Below are 9,647 nucleotides of genomic sequence, written 5' to 3' on the forward strand. Positions count from 1 at the left end.
TTTCTGCCACCACGTCACTTCTGCGATAACACTTCAAATTATTCTCCATTCGAGTCCATACAATGTCATTAGGTGATCTCCAAATTCCTCGGTCTTAACCTCTGGTTCCTAAAGTCTTAGGATGATAGTTCCAAATTTATCTTTACTTATACAACTGTTACCATAAACCGCGAAGGTGCAATCGTCTTGCGACTATCGCCTTGACATTCGACAACTTCGAACAAGATTCTACTGATAAGACACGAAATTCAACAACTGACCTGTAACCATTGTACCAGTCTTCCTGTACAATCATAGTACACAAAGCATAACCACAAAGAACTTGCGCCAACTGAATGTCCTCTCTAGCCTTCAGCATTTCGACGGTCTGATACTCAGTCCAACCCTTGTGACTTGCAAGCTAAACTGATGACCCACGAACGTCGGACCGCATGCCATCCACAAAATGTATTCCCAAGCTGGTCCATTGTCAACACCTCTCGAGTTATGGTGATCCTTGAGAAACTAGAACGAACAAAATGCTGCTTCGACAATTTCCCTTAGCAAGATACTTTCATCCCAACATAAAATCTTACAAAAGTCCGTTCGTTCCTACCTCCGACTTATCTGATTCTTCCTTGATCCGTTGCGCTACTCTGATTCCAACAAGCCACACACCTTGAAATCCTCTGAGTCACGTTATATCCATAATTCACTTAGTTTCCATTAATACGCAATAATTCCTTATCCACAGTTGTCCAATTACAACACGTGCCAGAACTCTATATACATCCATCGTCGACTACTACTATTCGAAGTTCCGTACTCTCCAGAATCAAGCTTCTACTTACTCTGCCATTCCATATAGTTCATCTACCACAATTTAGGTACACGTTTCATCCTCAGGACATTGAACCCAAATACTTACTGACTTAGAGGTTCGTCCTTGTCACTGATTTCCACAGCGTACATTTACTATGTTATGACTAACTCTCCAGAAACGTACTGCAGCTCATGATAACTCTAGCAGTTTTACACAACTTCTACCCAACCGTACACTTTCATTCTCTTAGCGTAGTATCACCTCTGATAACTCGTGCGACTTACTGATATACAATTCTCCCATAGCCACACTCCATTCACACAGTCATCTAATGTCTGTTCCACCTCTGACCTAAACTGACTTCCTCGGCGGCTGCATCCTTCATTGTGGTGCTTCTAACAGTCAGAGTGTAGCCACAGTGCAAGAAATTGCACTTTGCACTTCGAACATCTCTCTTATAAACTCCTTAGCAGTTCTCAGACCAAAATGTCCATGATTTACCAAGATTAACACTTCTCCACTTAAAGTATCTAGCAATACCCTACCAGACACATCACACATCGAACTAGTACAAGATACAACTCGCATATTTCATCACCGGTCGCCAATGGCACATGATATCCACTTACTATGCTGACCAGGATCTCACGAACGCACATGAGTCTTACTCTAGGCACTTATGCAAGATTTCCAACTTAACACTTCACGAAACAAGAACGTCCCCAAGGTACAATCTGATACTAACTCACGCGATCACGATCACTCAGGGTCTCCATAAGTATAGTATTGGATCTTGATCCATTTCACCATCGGCTGTCTAGTTATTCCTCTACTATCGAGCACGACATATGGATCCTCATCCCACATACCTTATGAGAGTTTGGATTTGTGTCTCACGAGTGCCAAATCAGAATTCTACCTTGAGCTTCATATCACCTTTGTCACACATACGTCAGAAAAAGGATGACTAACGCATCTTGTGCCCGATAGCGATACTGTGGCATCATACCCATCTGGTAGTACCAACATGGTGGACCAAATCCGAGGCCATGTATCCAGGTAATCTACCTCTGTGGCGTATAACGATCCCCACACGTATCCTAAAGTCACATCCGACAAGTGTCTGAACAGGCTTCCAATAGGCTCGTCGTTCCTCAAATCCTTCGAATCATACTACTCAGGATGCTAAAACCTGAGAGTGCTACAATTCAAGGTTTACTTACTTGGAAAGCCAAAACGGAAAGCACGAAGATTTGAAGTTCAACTTCGGATCACCATGCAGTGCGCGTACCCACTCGTCCCACGCATGCATGAGATTCCAAGGATAATTCAGTTCAGATAGGAATACTATGGTTCCTAACAACCAACTCAACTGCGATTATCCTACTGACGTTCCAGATAGATCTTAGTTCTTACTCGCCTGAACGCCCAACGCCAAGCGTAGTTCTATGGCTTCACTCGGGGTCAGACAAACAACAACTAACAAGAACTTAGGTCACTGCATCTCACGCTTCTACATCATTTCATATTCCATCTAGCGTAGTTCTAGAACTTAAATACAAAATGATAAGGACGGAAATGCATGCCCTCTTCCACCGACAAGGTATTCAAGCTTCGCCAATCTTAAGTTACCAAACTCATACATTCCACCAACATCTACTAGGTAACTACTCTCACTTAAGGTACTTCAAGTTGGATCAGGATCTAATACTTCATCCATCCATTTACTGTCCGTACTAGCACAAACAGAAAGGTCTGACTCCTCTATCCGCATTTCCAAAGGTTATTTTGTCCTATCAGCTCACCCAACACACTTAACACCGGCAACATCATCAGTACTGAATCCTACTAATTCACAGCTCAACACCTTCGGAGAATCTCCCTTACAAGGCTCCTACTCAATCTCATTTGGATTTCCCTTCTATTACCAAGACTTAGAGAATTTCACTTCGTCCAATCAAAATCCTGGGGGTTCTAGCTGTCTCAATCCACACTTTGACAGTTCGGGTATTACTCCTTTGCGTCAAACGCTCTCCTTAAGCTTGACGACTCCAATATCATCCACTTAAAACATCCAAACAATCCATTACTCATCCCACTCCAACTACTTGGGTTCACAACCTTGCAGGTTTTACGAGTCCTCGTGGCGGCTCTGCCGTAATCCTACTGTCTCACACTCAGTCGATGAGTTGATCAAGTTCAACAACTGAATGAGATATCAGTAAAATCAGGCTAGCAACACACACTTGAGAGGAGGAAAAGGAATTGCTAGTGATGTCTCATGGCTCGGCCGAGAATCGACCTGCTCTGATACCAACTGTAACACCCCATACATAACTGACTAGTATATTATGCATGAAACGTTAAAAATTGGTATTTGAGTACATACAAAAGCTATAGTTATAGAAAGATCCATATAAAATACAACATGAAATTCTACTAGGAAACATAATACATGAGTCTTCAATGGATCTTGCACAGCGGAATGTCAAAACCAACGAGGTCTTCGAGTCAACACCACTTCCAAGTCTTCAGTCCAAACCTGTTACTGACCAAACGCTACTAAACCACACCTGAAAAAAATATAAGTTGATTGGGGTGAGATTACTAAATCTCAGTGAGTCCCCCTATCTTACGGGTTCACACGGTCCTACAAGGTACATGCAATCAACGGATCCGCCGCGGATCCGGGGTTTACCTCACGGCCAGGTACAAATACACAACAAGGACAATATCACCATTAGAAGTCCCGTGACTAACCAATGAGATATCATTAACACACAAACAACACACAAGTATGATGTTGCTAGTACAATCACGTCGCCATGATTGTACCAACCCACCGGAGAGGACCTACTGATATTGCCTATGTGGCATCACTAGGGGTGAATAAGCAAGTGATCATACCGATATGGTATCACTATCTCACCGTACCAACATCCGATGTTTTCCTGCCAGAGGAAATGCCTTTTTCAGTACATGGTGAGTATACACCAGATCATTCCCACCAAGCACTAGCATTTCTTTAGGTAACACGATGAGTATACACCAGATCATTCCCATTGAGTACCCACATATATCATACCGATCAATGAGTATACACCAGATCATTCCCATTGAGAGCGGTGAATATGCCCAACTATCCCTTCCCACCAATGAGTATACACCAGATCATTCCCATTGGCGGCCATCCACGGAGTATACACCAGATCATTCCCACGTGGAGGGGGACATAAAGATGACGACATACGCAATGAGTATACACCAGATCATTCCCATTGCGTACTCGTTAATGCACAAAATCACAACATACATGATGAGTATACACCAGATCATTCCCATCAAGTATGCATATAATCATATCCGAAAGTTGACCAAAACAAACATAAATCAAGTGGTCATTGTCACACAAATCATCAAGCCATAATAGCATTTATCATCATAAAGCATTCAAATATAATGCATTAATTAATGATCCGCATACGGAGAATCAACACATCCATGATCATTAACAGCATTAACATGATCAAATATAATTTAAACAAGTCTCACACGACTAAGGAGGCATTCGATTCTCTATTCGGAACAGAACTGCTCTCGGGGGAATTAGTAATGTAGGATCTCGCCCGAAGAGGTTCACTAAGTAGGGTTCCAATATTATTAAATCACACATTCTGATTTGGGGACCAATTCTATTGGAAAATACATGTCGCTAGCTTTCCAACGATATAAAATTTGCGCAATTCCGATGCCCGAGCTGAAAGTTATGAATTTCCGAAGTTTGCTGATTTTTCCCCTTTAAACCCAGCGTAACGGGTTACGCCAAAACCGTAACCGGTTACGGGCACGAAAAATGGCCCAGAACTGCATTTTCAGCAGCGTAACCGGTTACACCAACACCCGTAACCGGTTACACTGTACCAGAAATGAATTTTCTGCATTTTGAGGGTTCCAAACCAGTCCCAATTGCTCTAAATTGGTTCCCTGCATCACTAACCTAATCCCAACGAATTTATAACAGGTACATACTCAGAACCACCAACATGCAAAGGCTTATAGCAAAGGAACACATTATGCACTAATTAATCAAGCATGCAACAACAAACATCCAAACACTGACACATTCAGGCATGTCTCACTAACCCATTCAACATGTAATCAATCCCCATTCCTACCCAAGTCCTATCTAATGGGACTCACCTTGGGTTAATAGAGATTTAGGTGGTGTTAATGCAGCCTTTGAACTCCCTTCTTGCCCAAAGGTTCACCTTCTTCATCATCAAATTCGCAGCTGCAGTCACACACAAACTCAGCATGGATCACTCTACTTCAAACCTGCTTATTTCCCTCAAAACAGAACCCATGAATGCGAATCAGTACATCAAATCGAAGGGAATTTCGTTAGCTTTCCAATGGGACCGGAATCGTTACGATCGGAGTTATGAGTTGAGAGATATACCTGATTTAGTGGGGCTGTATCAATAGTTGCGAAAATAGAACTTGCTTCATGAGTTCTTCTTCCTTCTCTTTGCTTCAATGGCTATTCCTTTCTTCTTTCTCCCAAAAATCTGATTTATGAAGCACTATCAATCCAAACAAGCCTTAAGTTCACATGCATAAGGTTAATTGTCTCAATTGCCCTCCAACTAAATCATATTTACACCATTGCCACTTGGTTAGTTCCTAACCAATTTCCTTCTACTCCAACTAATCTTTCTAAATGCAAATTAATCCATAATATTTTCTTAATATTTCATAATCATGCTTGATCATAATATGGGATATTACATCAAAACACAAGAAATGCCCAAAAAAAAAAAAAGCAAGATACATAAGAAAAACATAAAATCACAACGAAAACAAAACTTGTTTATATTTTATTCTAAAAGAAATACAATCTAATACCAATATAAACATTGGTTTTTCGATATAATAGATATTGTAATTATTTTAATATAAAACATTTTATATGTTGAAATTGTTTTATTTATCATTCTCGTCTAAACATAACTATTCATGAAAACATTGACACGAACCATCAACACAGAATGGGACCATGTTGGTTGGGCAAGGAAAATGTTTCATTAAACAATCGGTATCAATGGAACATGCTTGATTTGTATTCTCATTCACTCCTCTTGCTTGTGATTCTGTAGCCATATCTACATACACAAATAATTCATGAAAACAAGAACATTATTGTATGTGAAAAATAATTTATCAAATATCTATCAAGTCACTAATTAGTTTTATACCTGATGCAATGATAAAAAAAGCCAACAAAAATGCCACTGTTATAGAATATTTTCTTGCCACCTCCATCGTTTTATTGTAATGTTTTCTTTTAGGGGTTTTGGTTTTTAAGTTACCATGTTGTTTAAGAGTGTGCTTATATAGGCCATAGGCTCACCTTAAACAATAACTTTTTTATTTATGCAATAATGTCCAGCATGTTAAGTAATATTATTTTATTACTTTATAAATAAAATAAAGTAAAAATGAGAGATATATTTATTTCAAGAGTAACTCTTTTGTTTATTTATTTTAATTTAATCTAGGTTAAATATGTTCTGATATCTATAAATTATCAAATTTTATTTTTACTTCTTATAAAAAAATGTCATCTTTGATCCTACAAATTTATTATGCATATAGTTTTAATCTCTAATGTTATACTAATATGTATTTTTGAATGATTATTTTGCAAATATGTTTAAAATATTCTAAAATATTTCTTGAAAAATAATTAAAATTTTGATTTCTAAATCGAGATTTTCATCACTTTTAACATTATCTTTTGATATTTAAAAATTTATATTTAATTCTTTTCAATTTAAAAAATTATAAAATTCTAACCATATATGATAAAAATTATTCAAAAATTTAAAAGTTAAAGAGTAATTAAACAACTTTTAAAATTTTATAAAATAAAAAGGACTAAATCTGCCTACATAAAAATTTTGTAAAGCTTAAAATATGTCATTTTTTAATAGAGATTAAAAATAAATTTTAATATATTTATAAGGATAAAAAATATATTTAACCATTTAATCATACATTCTAGATTAAATATTTATTTAAAATTATTATTATTTTTATTATTTTATTTTGTTAAATTCTATTCCTAAAATAGACGGTAGAAAATATATCAATTATTTTTATTATATGTATTATATATCAATTATTTTCATTATATTATTTTTTATTATTTTATTTGGTTAGATTCTATTTCTAAAATAGACGGTAAACATTGTTTTCTCTAAATTATTTTAATCATATGTAATATAATTTTAATTTAAATTATAATGAATTTCAATTCTTAACTTAAAAAATCACTCATTCAACCTCTTTAACGAAAGGTTTTAGGTTATAAAAATAAAAAGAAAATTTCTAAGTATAAAATAATGTACGAAATTATTTTTAGAAATCTAAAATAAAAAAGAGAAAAAGGATATGCATCGACAGCGTAAAATATTTTTATATTGTCAACTAATTACAACCATGTATCAATTAAAAGTTTAAAACACAATTTATAATATAAAAAAATTTGTTGTTCTGAAAAATCACAAAAATACTATTTTATTATCTTAGTCTAAATTAATAATTTGGGGGCAAAATATATCTTTTGTTGATTTTTTGAAACTCATTTTTCACTTTTCAAATCACTTTTCACTTTTCACTTTCCAACTCACTTTTTACTTTTTCACTTTTCACTTTTCACTTTTTCACTTTTTATTATTTGATTATGAATAAACCCGTGCATAAACACAGATTCGGTTCGGTTACGTGCATTTGGATACAACTATTATTTTAAATGAAATGTTAACAAAGAAAAACAAATATTTAGATAAATAATTGATTATTTCGTATATAAAAATATTTAGACAAATAATAATTTTTTCTCGTATTCCATTTTTGGATAAAAAAATATTTGATCATAAATATCATTTCTCATATATAAAAATGTTTATATCAATAACAAGTTTTTATTCGTATACAAACTTCATTTTTGTTTAGGTATCTTTTACAAAAATATTTGGATCAATAGTAAATTTCGTATATTAAAATATAAAGATCAATAATAGATTTTTTCCCATATACTATTTTTGAATAAAAAATATTTTGGTCATAAATACCATTTTACGTAAATAATATATTTGTTTTCCATATACAAATATTATTTTTGTTTAGGTATCATTTACAAAATTATTTGAATCAATATTAAATTTTCGTATATAAAAATATTTTTATTATTGACCTAAATATTTTTATAAAATATGAGTGTTGTATTATTTTAATAATAAAATTAAGAACTTTAGTGTATAATGATCAAATAACCACAATTTTAAAGTGGTGACAAAAAATCAAATAAAGATATTTTTTATTTTTACACAATCATTAATTTTCTTATATTATAGATTCTAATAAATTATTAATCAAATTATTTCAATAAATTTTTTTTAACAAAAAGATTATTATGATCATTTTAAATAATTATTAATTTATATTTAAAATAATATTTAATTTTTAAAAATTAACTTTAGTAATTCAATATTTTTAAAGAAGAAATATAATTTGAAATGATTTTTATTTTAAGATACAATATTTTTTAAGAAAATAATAATAATTTTAGTTATAAAAAAATTATCTCAATTAAAATAAATTTAAAAATATAGTTGAAAATGTGTGCTATTGGATAAAATACAAAAATGTGTGTTACTTATCATTAACTTTTCTTTATATGATTCAAAATATTATTAATTAATATATGTTATTATGAAGTTTATACAATTAAAATAATATTTGTACAATTAAATATAAAAAATTATTTGTTATTGATGTCATTTCACAAATATATGTTATCAATATAAATAGGAGAAATATATATATATATATATATATATATATATATATATATATATATATATATATATATATATATACACACACACACACACACGGGGAAAAGTGTATTACTTCAATTGTAACATACTACTACTATTATTTATAGTAAAATTCTATTAGTATCAAATTCTATTGATTCAGATATTTTTGTAATTAATACCTAACCAATAATAATATTTGTATACGGGAAAAAAATTATTATTAATCTAAATTTTTTTATATACGAAAAATAGTATTTATGATCCGAAAAAAATTTATTCAAAAAAGATATACGGAAAAAAACTATTATTGATCTACATATTTTTATGTAAACGATACGTAAAAATAAATAATATTTGTATATGGGAAAAATCTATTAATTATATATGAAAAATGATATTTATGATCCCAAAAAAAATTTATTCAAAAAAGGTAGTATACGGGAAAAAAATTATTAATGATCTAAATATTTTTATATACGAAGATTTACAATTGATTCAGATATTTTTGTAAATTATACCTAAACATAAATAATATTTGCATATGAGAAAAATTTATTAATGATCTAAATATTTTTATATATGAAAAAAAGGTGTTTGTGATTCAAAAAATTTTGATTTAAAAATGGTATACGGGGAAAAGTCTATTATTAATTTAAATATTTTTATATACGAAAATTTACTATTGATCTAGATATTTTTCCAATTGATACATAATTATAAATAATACTTGTATACGAAAAAAATCTATTATTTATCTAAATATTTTATATACAAAAATGATAATTATGATCTAAAAATTTTGATTCAAATTTTAATTTAAATTTAAAATTAATATATTATATAAATAAATGCACGTCCCAAATCATAACACGTGCGTATGCACGGGTTTGTTACTAGTTTTAATTAAAAAAAATTAATATGACATCATGGATTATGAAATACATGTTAAAGCTTAGATC

General features: G+C 32.1%; 2 long non-coding RNA genes across 2 annotated transcripts; both read right to left on the reverse strand.

The window, feature by feature from the left end:
- Window positions 1–4: 4 nt before the first annotated feature.
- On the reverse strand, window positions 5–5,453 carry LOC131607559 (uncharacterized). The gene is made up of 3 exons (XR_009285337.1): window positions 5,262–5,453; window positions 5,003–5,137; window positions 5–3,375 (listed from the first exon to the last, which is right to left on the reverse strand). It is a non-coding gene; the product is annotated as an uncharacterized LOC131607559 (long non-coding RNA).
- A 269-nt stretch (window positions 5,454–5,722) lies between these two features.
- Window positions 5,723–6,175, reverse strand: LOC131607560 (uncharacterized). Its single transcript, XR_009285338.1, has 2 exons — window positions 6,058–6,175; window positions 5,723–5,964 (listed from the first exon to the last, which is right to left on the reverse strand). It is a non-coding gene; the product is annotated as an uncharacterized LOC131607560 (long non-coding RNA).
- Window positions 6,176–9,647: the final 3,472 nt, after the last annotated feature.

This window comes from Vicia villosa, linkage group LG5, assembly GCF_029867415.1.
Source record: "Vicia villosa cultivar HV-30 ecotype Madison, WI linkage group LG5, Vvil1.0, whole genome shotgun sequence".
Classification (NCBI taxonomy): Eukaryota; Viridiplantae; Streptophyta; class Magnoliopsida; order Fabales; family Fabaceae; genus Vicia; species Vicia villosa.